This window comes from Humulus lupulus, chromosome 5 (assembly GCF_963169125.1).
Source record: "Humulus lupulus chromosome 5, drHumLupu1.1, whole genome shotgun sequence".
In the NCBI taxonomy this organism is placed as follows: domain Eukaryota; kingdom Viridiplantae; phylum Streptophyta; class Magnoliopsida; order Rosales; family Cannabaceae; genus Humulus; species Humulus lupulus.
This window is the reverse complement of record NC_084797.1, coordinates 73,595,710-73,610,074: the sequence shown is the minus strand read 5'-3', so window position 1 is coordinate 73,610,074 and position 14,365 is coordinate 73,595,710.

The window sequence follows — 14,365 nt, the reverse complement described above, 5'->3', positions numbered from 1 at the left end:
AGTTGTATGTGAAAGAGATTGTTCGATTTTGTGGGGCTTCGAGGTCGATAGTATCCGACAGAGACCCCACCTTTACTTCCAAGTTTTGGGAGAGTTTGCTAAAGGCTATGGGCACGCAGTTACGGTTTAGTACCGTTTATCATCCTCAGACGGATGGGCAGTCTGAGAGGACAATTCAGATATTGGAGGATATGCTGCGAGCCTGTGTGTTTGATTTTGGGGGATCGTGGAGTAAGTATCTCCCTTTGATCGAGTTCTCATACAACAACAGTTATCAGGCGACCATCGGAGTGACTCCGTACGAGATGCTTTATGGAAGGAAGTGTAGATCACCTATTCATTGGGATGAGACAGGTGAGAAGAGTTATCTGGGTCCAGAGATGGTTCAGAGGACCAATGAGGCGATCGAGAAGATTAGAGCGCGTATGCTCGCCTCCCAGAGTCGACAGAAAAGTTATTCAGACCTGAAATGCAGGAGCGTGGAATTTCAGGTTGGTGATCATGTGTTCCTTAGGGTTTCACCTGTGAGGGGTGTGGAACAGTTTGGTGTTCGGGGCAAGTTGAGCCCTAGATTTGTTGGCCCCTTCGAGATTCTGGAACGAGTTGGAGAGGTAGCTTATAGATTAGCGATGCCTCCAGCTTTATCAGGGGTTCATGATGTTTTCCATGTATCCATGCTCCGGAAGTATTTGTCAGATTCGACGCATGTTTTAAGTTTTGAGAATTTGGATCTTGATCAGGATTTGTCCTATGAGGAGAAGCCGGTTCAGGTTCTTGACCGAAAAGATAAAGTCTTGCGGAGCAAGACCATCGCCTTGGTGAAAGTGCTGTGGAGAAACGGCAAGGTTGAGGAGGCGATGTGGGAGCTTGAGTCAGAGATGAGGGAGCAGTATCCTGAGTTGTTCAAGTAATTTCGAGGACGAAATTTCTGTAAGGAGGTGATAGTTGTAACGACCTAAATTCGCTAATAGGGCTTAGGGCCTTGATTAGTGTGCCTGGAGGGCGATAAATGATTTAATATGTTGATATATGAATTAACGTGTATATATGATAATGATACATGTTTAGTTGAGTTAAATGTGCATGTGGGCCCTGCCTGGATATTAGGGGTATATATGTGATAATGCTATATATATATATGATATGACTATGCAGCACGATCCGAGACAGTCCTGGGGAGCGGTCAGCCAGGAAGTCACAACGGGGTTGAGAATCTGACTCGGGGTGAGTCGAGGGGTAATTTGGGTATTAGTTATTATATGGGGTTATCGGGTTATGAAAATAAATATTTGGAGATATATTTGAGGATAAAATGTCTAGGAGGGAATATTGGGGAAATTTACCGTTTTGCCCTCGGGGACGTTTTTGGCACCCCGAGCCTTGAGGTAACCTTTAAGATTAAGCTGAATAAAAAAAAACTTGGAATTGTTTAGAATACTTAGAAACCGACTTACATGTTCCCTTCTCAGCTGAGGATAGTTTCTAAACTCCTTCTTCTTTACTCTCTAAGATAAACTCAAGGAAATAGGCAAGGGAAGGAAGATAGTCAAGAACTAAGGATTGGAGCTAAGCTTAGGAGACTCTAACCAGAAAACCAGGGCTTGGAGGTTGAGGAATTGAAGCTAGAACTTCAGGGGAAACAAATCTGAATCAAAACTCAACAAAGGTAAGCTCTAACCATGGGAATTAAGTTTGAATTTCAGCTATGTTCTTAGGTTATGCATGTGAGTAGAATTTGATATGTTCTTAGGTATTTTAGTTGAGTTTTTGGAGCAGGCTTTGATGGGTTTTAATGTTGAAACTGGGCTAGAAACTTTGTGTTGATTATCTGGAACTGTTAGCTTGGTTATAGGATGAATTGGGTTGAGGAAAAATGCAGGGAAAGATGAAGATTTATGGGATTGGAGGCAAGGGCCGCGACCCTAGGAGGGGCGCGCCGCGGCTCGTGTGTGCGCGCGGCCATGGGAGGCCGAGATGCTTGAGGCGCGCCGCGTCCCGTGTGGGTGCTCTGTTTTGAGGCTAGCCGCGGCGCTTGTGGGAAGGGCCGTGGCTCTTAGTGCTAGTCTGAGTTTTTAAGGGTGTTTAGGTTTGGGAACTCAATGGTTAAGGCTCGGGATGGATTTTTTCACCCGGATTGATAGAATTCAAGGTCCCAGAGGTTAGAGGTATGGCTCAAAGTTATTTAATGGATTAGAACTTGATGGATGGATATTGCTAATGTGTTGTGACTAGGATTTCGACGAGGCTCAAGTTAGAGGACTATGCTCTGGATAGCGGTGCTCGGAGAGCTCGGGACTCAGGTAAGAAAACCCTTGTTCCCATAGAGCTTGTATGCGGGGTTGAGCCCAATATGTTTAAATTGCAGGGCGTAGCCCTTTAATTGAATTGGTTAGTATTCAATATATGTTTGATATGCTATGAATGCAAATGTGTGAATGATCGGCAGGAGCTGGAAACGGTGTAGACCGAGGTCGGCAGGGGCCGAGAACGGCAAAGGGTCGGGAACGGCGTTTGGCATGTTGAGTGCAAGGCCAAGTACGGCAAGGGGCCGGGAGCAGCGTTAAGCACGAGGAGTGCGAGTTGCCAGGGCGAGTCCCTAAAGGATACCTGGGATATCCTCACGGTGTGGACCGTGAACCCAGGGTCTGGTAAGGCACCTGGGACGGCTAGGCCGTTTGTGTTTAGCCTATTGATGGCCTGTTTATATGCTTGGTGTATATTTGCATATTTTATCTGTTTGTGGGTTTTCTTGCTGGGCTTCGGCTCATAGATGCTCTGTGGTGCAGGTAAGGGTAAGGAGAAAGCCAACCAACCATGAGTGTAGCAGGCGTGTACATGTTTGGCCATCCTGGCTGCCACGGCTAGTGGATTTTGGGAGATGTTTGTAAATAAACTTAGATTTTGACGTTTAGTCGACTTGGTTCAATTTGTATGTTGTAAATGTTTCTAAACTGTATTTTGGGATCCCAAGTGTTAAACTTTTATGATTTTCAATGGAATGGAGTAGTTTCTAAAGTTTTCCTCTGTTTATGGCTTAATTACACTGTTTGACCTAAAACCTCGATTAGCGAGTTGAATGCACGTTTTTAAACTCACTTTGTAACGACTCTAAGGAAGTAGGGTGTTACAGTAGGCGATGAAGGCAAGATGATGGCCCTAATTGCAGGGGTTAGGCACCATTCTCCCCTCTGGAGTAGCCTTAGAATGCATGGGGTTAAAAGTACCCAGGAGTTTTTAGATCGAGCTGATCGGTACATCAAGCTCGAGGACGCGATTTCCAATGAAGGGAAATCCCCAGCAAAAGACAAGGGCCACAAGGAAGAACCTGCCAAAGCCACCAACGGGTTTAAGCCCAATGGCAACGACAAAGGCAATGGGAATGGCAATGGTAAGAATGGTGGAAAGTGGGCGAACAGCAAACCCTCGACCTCCAAGAGTAAGCGCCCCAAAGGTAATTGGTATGAACCAAAATTCACCAATTACACTGCCCTTGTTGAAAGCTGAGCCGAGGTTTACCAAGCGACCAGCTCGAGTGTGCCCTACAAATGACTCGCACCAATAAGGAAATATATCTCCAAGAGAGACTCAACAAAGTTCTGTCGTTTTCATAACGACTATGGGCACGATACCAACGAGTGTAACCAGCTCAAGGATGAAATTGAGTTCCTGATAAGATAGGGACATTTAAGAAGATATGTACGAGCCGCAGGAGGTTCTCAGTGAGAGGCTCAAGGTGGCAACAGGTCGGCGCCTGCATGCCAACGCTCGCCACCTTTACAGCCTGCTCCTGTGGCAGGTACCCTACTCACCATCTGCGGAGGTCCACATCTTGCAGGAGATAGTGGGAAAGCGAGGGAACGATATGCTCGAACCCTACGCCATGACCAGGACATCGAGATGATGAGTGTCGAGGATCGGGCACCGAAAAAGGCTCGAATAGAGGAGGAACTGATCACCTTCTCTGACGACGACGCCCAGCATGTGCGATTCCCACACTCCGATACGTTGGTCGTGGATGAAAAAATCGCGAATATGATGGTGAAAAGGGTGTTGGTCGATACAGGAAGTTCGGTCAACATCCTATATAAGTCCTCACTGGAAAGGATGAAATTGTCTGTGAAGGACCTGGAGCCGTGTAACCAAACCATTTATGGTTTTTTCCGGAGAAGGGCTCACCCCAGTAGGGTCGATTAGACACCCAGTCACAACAGGCACTGTGCCTGCTAACAGGACATTACTCACTACTTTTAGGGTAGTTGATTGTCCTTCAGCGTACAACGCTGTGATAGGGAGACCAATTCTAGTCGACCTGCGAGCCATAACTTCTATATGGCACCTCGCCATGAAATTCCCAATGGACGCAGGGGTAGGATGCGTGTTGGGAAACCAGAGGGAAGAGAGGGAGTGCTACAACACCTCGATCACCAAGGCAAAGAATGGTGTATCGAGAGATGCCACCGGGAAGGAGTTGCAAATGGCGACTGATGTTCAAGCCCACTCAGGTGATAATCTCACCAAATAGGGCATTGTCCAAAGTGAGGATAGAGACTTAGATCCTCACTTTGGGGATTTTGAAGAAGAATTGGGCCCCATCGAGGACCTTGAAGAGGTCCAACTCAATGAGGAAAATCTGACCAAATTTGTGAAAGTTGGTAAAAACTTAGAGACAACAACAAACACAAGCACTGGTGGAGTTCTTAAAGAGGAACCAGGATGTCTTTGCCTGGTCGCATAAAGACATGGCCGAGATAGATCCTGCAGTCATCAGCCATGTCCTGAACATAGACAAAAGCTTTCCACCAGTGCAAAAAGAAGGCTGCTCGACAAAGACATATCAAAGGCCTTGAAAGAGGAAGTCGAGAAGCTGAAGAAGAATGGGTTCATTAGGGTGGCGTTTTATCCATCGTGGGTCTCTAATCCCGTACTTGTGCCCAAGATGAATGGCAAGTGGCGTACGTGCGTGGATTTTACAAACCTAAATAAAGCCTGCCCCAAAGACTGTTTCCCACTCCCGAGGATTGACCAGCTGGTCGATGCCACTGCAGGACACGAGATCCTCTCATTCATGGATGCATACTCTGGGTATAATCAAATCAGTATGCATCCCCCTGATGAGGATCACACTAGCTTTCGAACTGATACATGGCTCTACTGTTTCAAGGTGATGCCCTTTGGTTTGAAAAATGCTGGTGCGACTTACCAGAGACTCGTCAACCACATGTTTAAGGATTTGACCGGCACAAACATGGAGGTTTACGTTGACGACATGCTGGTTAAGTCGAAGAAAGCAGAAGGGCATGTAAGGGATTTGCAAGAATGCTTCAACGTCCTGAATAAATATAGGATGAAGCTAAATCCCCATAAATGCTCCTTCGGAGTAGGATCAGGGAAGTTCTTGGGATTTATAGTTAACTCAAGAGGAATTGAAGCTAATCCTGAGAAAATAAAAGCCCTGATCGAGATGAAGTCGCCAGTGAAGATTAAGGATGTCCAAAGCCTGACTGGGAGGATTGCTGCTCTAAGTAGATTTATTTCAAAATCAACAGACAAGTGCGTCCCATTTTTCAATCTACTCAGAGGCAATAAGAAATTTGAATGGATAGATGAGTGCGAACAGGCCTTTCAAGCACTAAAAATACATATGGTGCAACCACCCATCCTGTCAAAGCTAGTCAATAAAGAGACTTTGTTCATCTACCTGGCAATCACGGATTACGCTGCTAGTGCTGTTCTTGTAAGAGAAGAAGAAGGTGTGCAGAAGGCTGTCTATTACGTAAGCAAAAGGCTGATCGAAGCAAAATTGAGGTATCCCCCCATCGAAAGGTTAGCCTATTGCTTAGTTTTGGCCTCTAGGAAGCTGCGGCCTTACTTCCAAGCTCATCCGATTATGGTATTGACCGACCAGCCTCTTCGGCAAGTCCTGCAAAAGCCAGAGGCTGCCGAAAGATTACAAAAGTGGGCAGTCGAACTCGGGTAGTTCGACATATCTTACCTGCTGCGAGCAGCGATAAAAGGAAAAGCCTTAGTTGACTTCATCGCCGAATTCACAGAGCCCGCGGGTGGCGAGCAGATTGAGGAGTCCAGTGAGCCTGAATGTCAAATCCAAGCACCCTCGTGGAAATTGTTCACAGACAGTTCATCTAACGAATCCCACGCAGGAGCAGGAGTGATATTGATAATGCCGGAAGGGCATCGATTTCACTGTGCAATTAGATTTGACTTCACCGCTTCTAACAACGAGGCTGAATATGAAGCATTACTCACTGGACTGCGGTTAGCCAAGGATATGAACATAAAAGCACTTGACATCTATAGCGATTCTCAGCTGGTGGTGAACCAAGTCTTGGGAGAGTATCAGGCGCGAGGTTTGAAGATGGTCGCCTATCTGAACAAAGCAAAGGATTTGTTGTCCCCGTTCGACAGATACAGTCTCTAGCAAGTACCTCGCGATCAGAATTCCAACGCAGATGCTTTGGCGAAGTTGGCAAGTGAAAAATATGCTGATACTTTGAACATAGTGCCAGTGGAGCGACTATTAGTACCAAGCATCCAAGCAGCAGAAACCACTCTGGTCATCCAGATGGCAGATACATGGATGACACTATATGTAGAGTATCTGTCAAGTGGCGTGCTACCAGCAGACAGAAACAATGCTAGGACCCTTCAACGGCAAGCTGCTAGGTATATCCTAGTCGATGGGATCTTGTACTGAAGGGGATACTCATTGCCACTCCTTAGATGTATTGAAAAGGAGAAAGCCAAAGAGTTAATGAAAGAGGTGCACGAAGGCTTTTGCAGGGACCACGCTGGGGGGAAAAGCCTGTCAAAAAAAGATCCTAAGGCAGGGATATTTCTGGCCAACCATGAATGAAGACTCAATGGAGTTCGTGCAAAGATGTGACAAGTGTCAGAGATTTTCTAAAATCCCACGAGCAGCTCCCAACGAGTTAAAGCAGATGCAGAATCCATGGCCCTTTTCAGTTTGGGGAATAGATTTAATCGGATCTTTGCCTATAGGAAAAGGTGGTGTAAAGTATGCAGTGGTTGCCGTCGACTACTTCACCAAATAGGCCGAGGCTGAGCCACTCGCGACCATAACGACCAAAAAAGTGCTTGACTTCGTAGTCAAAAACATCGTTTGTCGCTATGGATTGCCAAGAAAGATCTTCTCAGACAATGGCACCCAGTTCGACAGTGATCTATTCACAGACTTCTGCAAACGGCATGATATTATCGAAAGCTTTTCTTCAGTCGCTCATCCCCAAGTGAATGGACAAGTCGAAGCAGTTAACAAAACGCTGAAGGATACCCTGAAGAAAAGACTTGAAGAAGCTAAGGGAGCGTGGCCAGAGAAGTTGCCTGAAGTCCTTTGGTCGTACAGAACTCCCCACCGAACAGCAACAGGTCATACCCCGTTTTCCTTAGCATACGGGTATGAGGCCATGTTGCATGTCGAGTTAGATCCACCCTCACATCATAGATTAACATACGACCATGACTCTAACAGCCAACTACCGATGGAATCCTTGAACTCGATTGATGAAAGGCGTGAACAAGCCCAGCTCCGAGTAGCTGCATACCAGTAGAAGGTCGCCCGGTATTTCAACTCTAAAGTGCGAGAAAGAAAATTCAGTGTTGGAGACCTTGTACTCCGAAGAGTTTTCCTTAACACCCGCGACCAAGTTGCTGGAGTACTCAGGCCAAATTGGGAAGGGCCTTACCAGATTGATGAAGTCCTTCACCCAGGCACTTATAAATTTTCTCGCTTAAACGGAGATCTCGTTCCTCGCTATTGGAATGGAGAACACCTGCGCAAGTATTACTCATGAACAATTCTTCTTAAAGAATTGGCTTGTATAAAATTTACATTTTACAAGTTTCGGAAAAGTGTAAGATCTTATTGATCACTCGTACAGACATGTTTAGTCCATTTATTACGAGAAATAAAAGGGACTGTACTCAGCCAGTCATTTCTTGCCAACTATTGTATTTATTACAAGTATTTGCTCATTATGTGTGTTATTTTGCTGTATTATAATGCTAATCATATTGCTATGAGCAGTAATGTTCGAGCAGGTTCTAGTCAAGGCAAGTGACCAAGGACCTAAAGCTCCCCGATCACTTGGGGGGCATATAAGGTACAAGTAAGCAAAGCATATCGTTAAAAGGTATGTAAACACATGAGCAAAATAAGTGAAAGCATGCTAGGGCACTTAGAGTATTTTTCAAAATTTTGTTATTTTGTTAAATCAAACCAAAGTGTTATGCTAAGTTCGGTCATGTGAACAGATGTTATAATAATATGCAAATATATTATAATATCAAAACGAATCCTTTTACACCACGAGCAGTCACTGCTCGGATGTCATTGTTCAAGTAAAAGTAAAAGTTGCCCATGCAGCAAACAAAAATTATATTGTTTTTACATCATGACCCATAGGTCGTGTAGTTAAAAAGAAGAAACATAAACAGAAAAGACTAAGGTGCTCAAGGATTTTGAGGAGCCGGAGGATCTTGGGGAAGGTTCTGGTTGACAACGCCCGCAGCCTCGTTATCTGCCACGTCCATCCCAGCGGCCAGTGAGATTTAAGGGGAAGCAGAAACCCTTGATCTTTCTTCCTCAGCCAACTGAGCAGTGCAGCGAGAAAGCTCGGCATTTCTCGCGTTCTCGGGAAGGTAGTCGAAGTTGGCACCCTGATTATGCTTCCAGAAATCATAGAAGCATCGAAGAGTGGCACTCTTGTACCTTTTCAAATTTCCGGCGTTGGCTTTATCCAACTCCTCAATCCGGCCCTCCAGAGTTGTGGTCTCCTGCCTGCTCGCAACCAAGTCCACCTCGAGCTGTTGGGCCGCGCGGAAGTTAAAGCGGTTGGACTCCTTAAATTGGTCCCTCTGCTCGCAAACTTTCTCCAGAGACCTCTGCTTCTCCTCCAACTCCTTAGCCAGTTGGGCCTTTTCCTCAACCACCACTGCCAGCTGTTCAACATGCTTGGCCTCGGCAGCTTTAAGTTCATCCTCATGTCGTTGCTCCAAAGTTCTGGCCTGCTTGGTGATGGCACCCAAGCGGATTCGGCCGGCGGTGAGGGTCAGCATGGCCTGTAGTCAGAATAGAAGTTAGACAAACAATAAACTAAAGAAGACCTGTTTCTGCAAAAAAAGATGACTTACACTGGTGAACTCGTTTAGGGCGCGGTTCAGGATCGGGTCAACTTCCATCGTCTCTGTAGCAGACATTGCCTCTCGGCAGCGATCGTGCTTCACAATCTTGGCGATCCTCTCCTTGACCAGTTTAAAGGCGCAACCAACCATCTCGCCCCCGGTTGAAGTAGGATCAACCTGCTGAGTTTGGTCGGTCAGAGCCGCGGGAGGAGGAGTCGATCCGGCCGGAGCAGAAGGAGTCTATTGCTTGCGGGGAGAAGATGGAGTTGTGGTGGCGGAGGGCCTATCCTCCGAAGGGCCTGTATTTCGAGCCTTCTTCGCCTGAGGCGCTTTGCTGCTCTCCCCGTGGTGTCTCTTGGTGGTTTTCTTCTTGCTCGGGGGAGCCGCGGCAGCCTCAGGAGTGCTGTAGATGTCGAACACATTGACGGATTTCATGTCTGAAAAAGAAGAACAAAGTTGAACAGTGAGATAGCATGAATGACCAAGTACATTACATCAAAAAAAGAAGCAAAAAAGGATTGCAAAGTCAAATACCCGAACTATTATTACTGGTCGCTATCCTATAGACTCTACTAGTCTTATACTCACTCTTTGACATGAAGAAGTCTGGACCTAAATGTGGAGCATATTTAAAATTTCCATCCCTGTCGAATAGATGACAGGGAATTGGCAAATTGTCTAAAAGCGAAATAATTGTACCATTATCATCCGACGAATCGTCAGAGAGTTTGACAGGCTCGATGGCCTTCTTTTTTCCTTTCCCTAAGGGGGCCGAGGGCCTCTCTACTGGAGGAGTGCCAGCAGGTTCCCTGATCGTGACCCCAGTCGGTCTCCTTCATGGAGGTGACGCTAGAGGTTGCTGCTCGGGTTCCTCCTCAGCAAAGGCGCTCCCTGCTGAAGGCACCCTCGTGTCCGGTTGAGGGGTCAAGAGGCCAACCAACCTAAGGTTAGCCTCCGTAACCAGATGCTTGACGCTCTTTTCTATGTTAGTCATGCTAGCTAAGAGCACCGATCTCAACTCCATGTCCGGAGTTGGGTCTGGTCGCAGCCATGGGCCTGGAAGACATTAACAGTTTAAGAAAATGTGGAGGGGAACACTAAGTGAAGAAGTAACATCCAGTGATACGAAAGTTTTACCTCCTTGTGCGAAGGCCAGGTTGTCTGTGATCATGTCAGTTGTGAAGAAGTACTCCTGATAGTACCTCCCCACATTTGAGATGTGGGTGGTGTCAGTCAGAAAGGTGCACTCGGTTTCCTGATGACAGAAGTGAAAAAACCCTGTGCCTTCTTGGTTGGAGTTGGATTTGAGGTCGAACAGATAGTTGACCTCATGAGGCGTTGGCACGGGCCATTTCTTGTGGCTATACAGGATATAGAGTGCAGCGAGCATCCTATATCCGTTTGGGGTTATTTGAAAGGTAGAAACTCCAAAATAGTTGGCCACCCCCTGAAAAAATGAGTGAAGAGGCAAGGTAGCCCCTACCTCGATATGAAACCTCGACCAAGCGCTGAAGGCGCCTCCAAGCAGATTTTCCCTTTGGTCTTGGTTGGGTCTGACTAGGGTCACCCCTATGAGACCGTACTTCCTTATATAATTGGCAATCATTCTGATCGTCACTCTGCTCTCAGGAACTAAGTGCCACTCAACATCTGGCTGAATGGCATGTCGGGGTCGAGCGTGTCTTTGGATGTTAAAGTCAGGAGCATTTTCATCTCGACCACTGGTCGAGGGAGCATCAGCCGAAGGAGCAGGTTGATGAGAAGGATCAGAGGTTCTCCTTTTCTGGGCTTTGGTTTTGGTGCGAGCCATATTTTGAGTCAAGACAGGGGAAGTGTTTGGATTGGCACAAGAAAATGGAATTTCGGGTATCAATTACGAGGGTTGTTCTTCGTCCTCGAGAAGTTGAGCTAGCAAGTCGTCGTCGATAGGTCTTTCTCCTCCCCACGGGTCTTGCATGTAAACTGCAAACATAGAAAGTTGGAGATAAGACGCACAACCTGGGAGCTTATGTTGAAAGTTGGAATAACGTTGCTCGCATCTACGACCAGCAGCATTCTAACCGAAACACTAAGTTTTATGTGAACAGTTTGAAAAATGGATCAAAAAGTGAAAGTAAAATTTTTTTCTGGAAAAAGCTTTTTCAACTCCAAAGGGGCGGGAAAAACCCAGTTTTTCAGCTAGCCTAAAAATCGAATTTTTACTTCGATTTTACGCCCTAAAACTATGATCCTGACTATCAAACTGGTTCCTAACTCCTACAGAGCGAAACTACACTACCCTTTCAAGCATCAAACGGTATACATAAAATCCTCACGAATTTTTACCCAAGAACTCAAAAAGTTTTAGAACTCAAAAGCAGTATGCATGGAATCTCAAAGGGTTTAAAAGTTGAGGGAATTTACCTAGATGAAGGTTGGAGATTCTGAAATGAAGCGACTTTGGACGAGCAAATGGAGGATCCTTAGAACAGCGACGGAAGTTCTTCAAAACTTTTGAGCTCTGAGATGGAGTTCTTGAGGGTTCTTGACAAGAAAATGACGAGTAAAAAGTTAAAAGGTAAATGTGAGGATTATTTATAAAGGCTGAGGTATGTTGAAAAGGGGTAATCTTGAGTTACCTTTTTCAAGGCATAGGGGAGTGTAATAGCCGCAGGGGGATTACTTGGAAACCGAAAATGTGTGATTAGACGTGATTAGGTCACAGTTTTTGAGAACGCACGAAAGGCTCTGACAGATTTCGTGAGGCATACGAAAGGTTAGTTTCCTAAGTTTACTTATTGCTGGTCGCAATAAATAAACTTGGGGGCAAATGTTTATCCAAAAAACAACTGTTGATGATGTGGCAAGAATTTTCGACACGTGGCCGACACGTGGCAAAGATACTGCTCGCCTATCGACCAGAGATATTTTCGTATGAGAAGTTCAAGTTTTATATACGACCAACCTGGTCGTATACTCTGTTTATTTATGAATAAATCTGTACAGTTGTAATGATATCTGAGAATATCTCTTCATTATGACTTGAAGATCCGTTTATTAAGGGAAGATATTATTACTTGACTCATGTAACCCTTCTTGAGCCTATAAATACACAAGAAATAGCTCAAGGAGGGAGATCTCTTTTTTCTTTTTCCGAATTACGTTACTATTATCCATCGTTTGTATTGTTTTCTCCTTCTAAGGTCTGTGAAACTCATGAACCCTAGTTCTTTGATCACACCTTTGGTGCTCAATATTAATAATAGTATCAAGTGGACGTAGGTCATTACCAATCACTGGGGCCGAACCACTATAATTCTTTGTGTTCTTTATTTCCCATTAGATTGTTTTCTCAAGCTCTGTATTATTTTTCTGTCGTTTTCTTGACTCCATGTCGTTGACCAAAACGAGGGTCAACAGTCCCCAATGTTTAAAAATAAGTAAAGAAAGAAAGCTTACCTGGAGCAAATCGCGTCTAAAATGGTGGTGGATCTGGAAAAGGATGCCAAGGCGGGAGATAAGGGAAGTACTGGCGGTCCGCCTTTTAGTTTGACCATCGGTAAACCATCTCATTCTGTCTATCAACCTGAGCTCTATGAAAATCATGAAGCTCGCCCAAATAATTGTGAGCATGCTGGTTCTGCCAAATGATATAATCTAATCTGGCCAAGTGCGGATCTGGTGGAGCCTCAAGTGCTAGATATTAAGGATATTCTTCTCTTCTCTCCTCCTCAGTTTCCCTCGATCCATCTTGTTGATCATTGGCTGGTATGGGCTCCTTAGTTGCTTCTCTTTCCCTTTCAACTCTTACATTCTTGGGTAGCGGTACTGGTGGCTCTAAGGATGGGGCATTGACTTTATTCACTGTAGCACAATAAATAGGCCCCATGGCCTTCCTATAAATATCACTAGGATATTTAGGCACCTCCCAGGCGGCACACATGTTAGTAATCATGGATCCATGCCCCAACCCAACAATAGTAGTCAATCTACATAAATCCCTCATGCTTTGGCGAATAACTCGGCCAATATCAATGGAGAGCCCCGTCATAATGGAATACACCAGAAGACATCTATCAGTCTCCACTTCAGACAAGTGGGTGTTAGGCATAAGCCGTGCACTCACAAAAGAGTCCAGGCTTTGGCCACACAATTCATTTGATATCTCCTTAAGTGTTTCGGTTCCCCATTTTGCATAACAAAAGAAGCCCCAAGAATTCCTAAAGTTTTTGCCACTATGATACGCCAATAGATAGTATTCATTGTCTTCTTGAGATAACATTGGTAATCTATATAGGGCATCAATATTATCAATGCATACTCAATCGAAACCCCTATAACCATCACCTTTCTATTAACGACCCCAGGAAAATTGGCGTAAAACTCATAAACCAGTGAACAATTGGCCTTTGGCATCTTATCATCCACAAAAATTTGCCAAACATGGTGTAGAATCTCATCCCTAATAATATTATAAGTTTCGTTAGGGTACGACTCTTCTCAATATTCCATTCTGTGCTCCTGAATCACTGGATGATGGGATAACCTTTGGTAATGATCATAGGCATCCTTGTTAATGAATCACGTCGGATCATATTCTAGAATTGGTTGAGGTGTTGGCAGAATTGGCTGAGTTTGTGGTGGTTGGTTGCGAGAAGTTGAAGGGTGACTAGTGTTCTTAGAAGAGGCAGCCCTAGTTGGTTGTTTCCTTGGACCCATACTCACACAATGGATCAAAAATGGCACACAAAAATTTTGGCAGCACTTCCCCTAAATTTTTGTAATTTCCTCACTAACTACTCCCAAAGAAATTTCACCCAAAGACACTAAATATAATCAAACAGTCCAACAAACCAATGCAATCCCTTAATATAAATTCACTTCAATGAAAAATTTAATTAGAGAAAACCTACAAGCCTTGAAATCTGAAAAACTGCCCACTCTTGAATTCTCCTTCAATCTTCAGTTATCACCAATAAAAAAAAAAATTAGGGTTAGGGAAAAAGAAAGAAGAAATAAATCAATATGGATTAGGAATTAGAAATGAATAAGATTGCTTAAGGGGATTTGAAATAGAAGGATAAAGGGAAAATTTTGAGAGCTTTTTTTTCTAAAAAAAAACTGATTTGGGGTGAAAGGATTGAAAAAAATGAGAGGTATGCTTTGAAAAATCGATTTTAAAACCATTTCCCTTTGTCTGACACAGGCGCGTCGCGACCAAGATAGG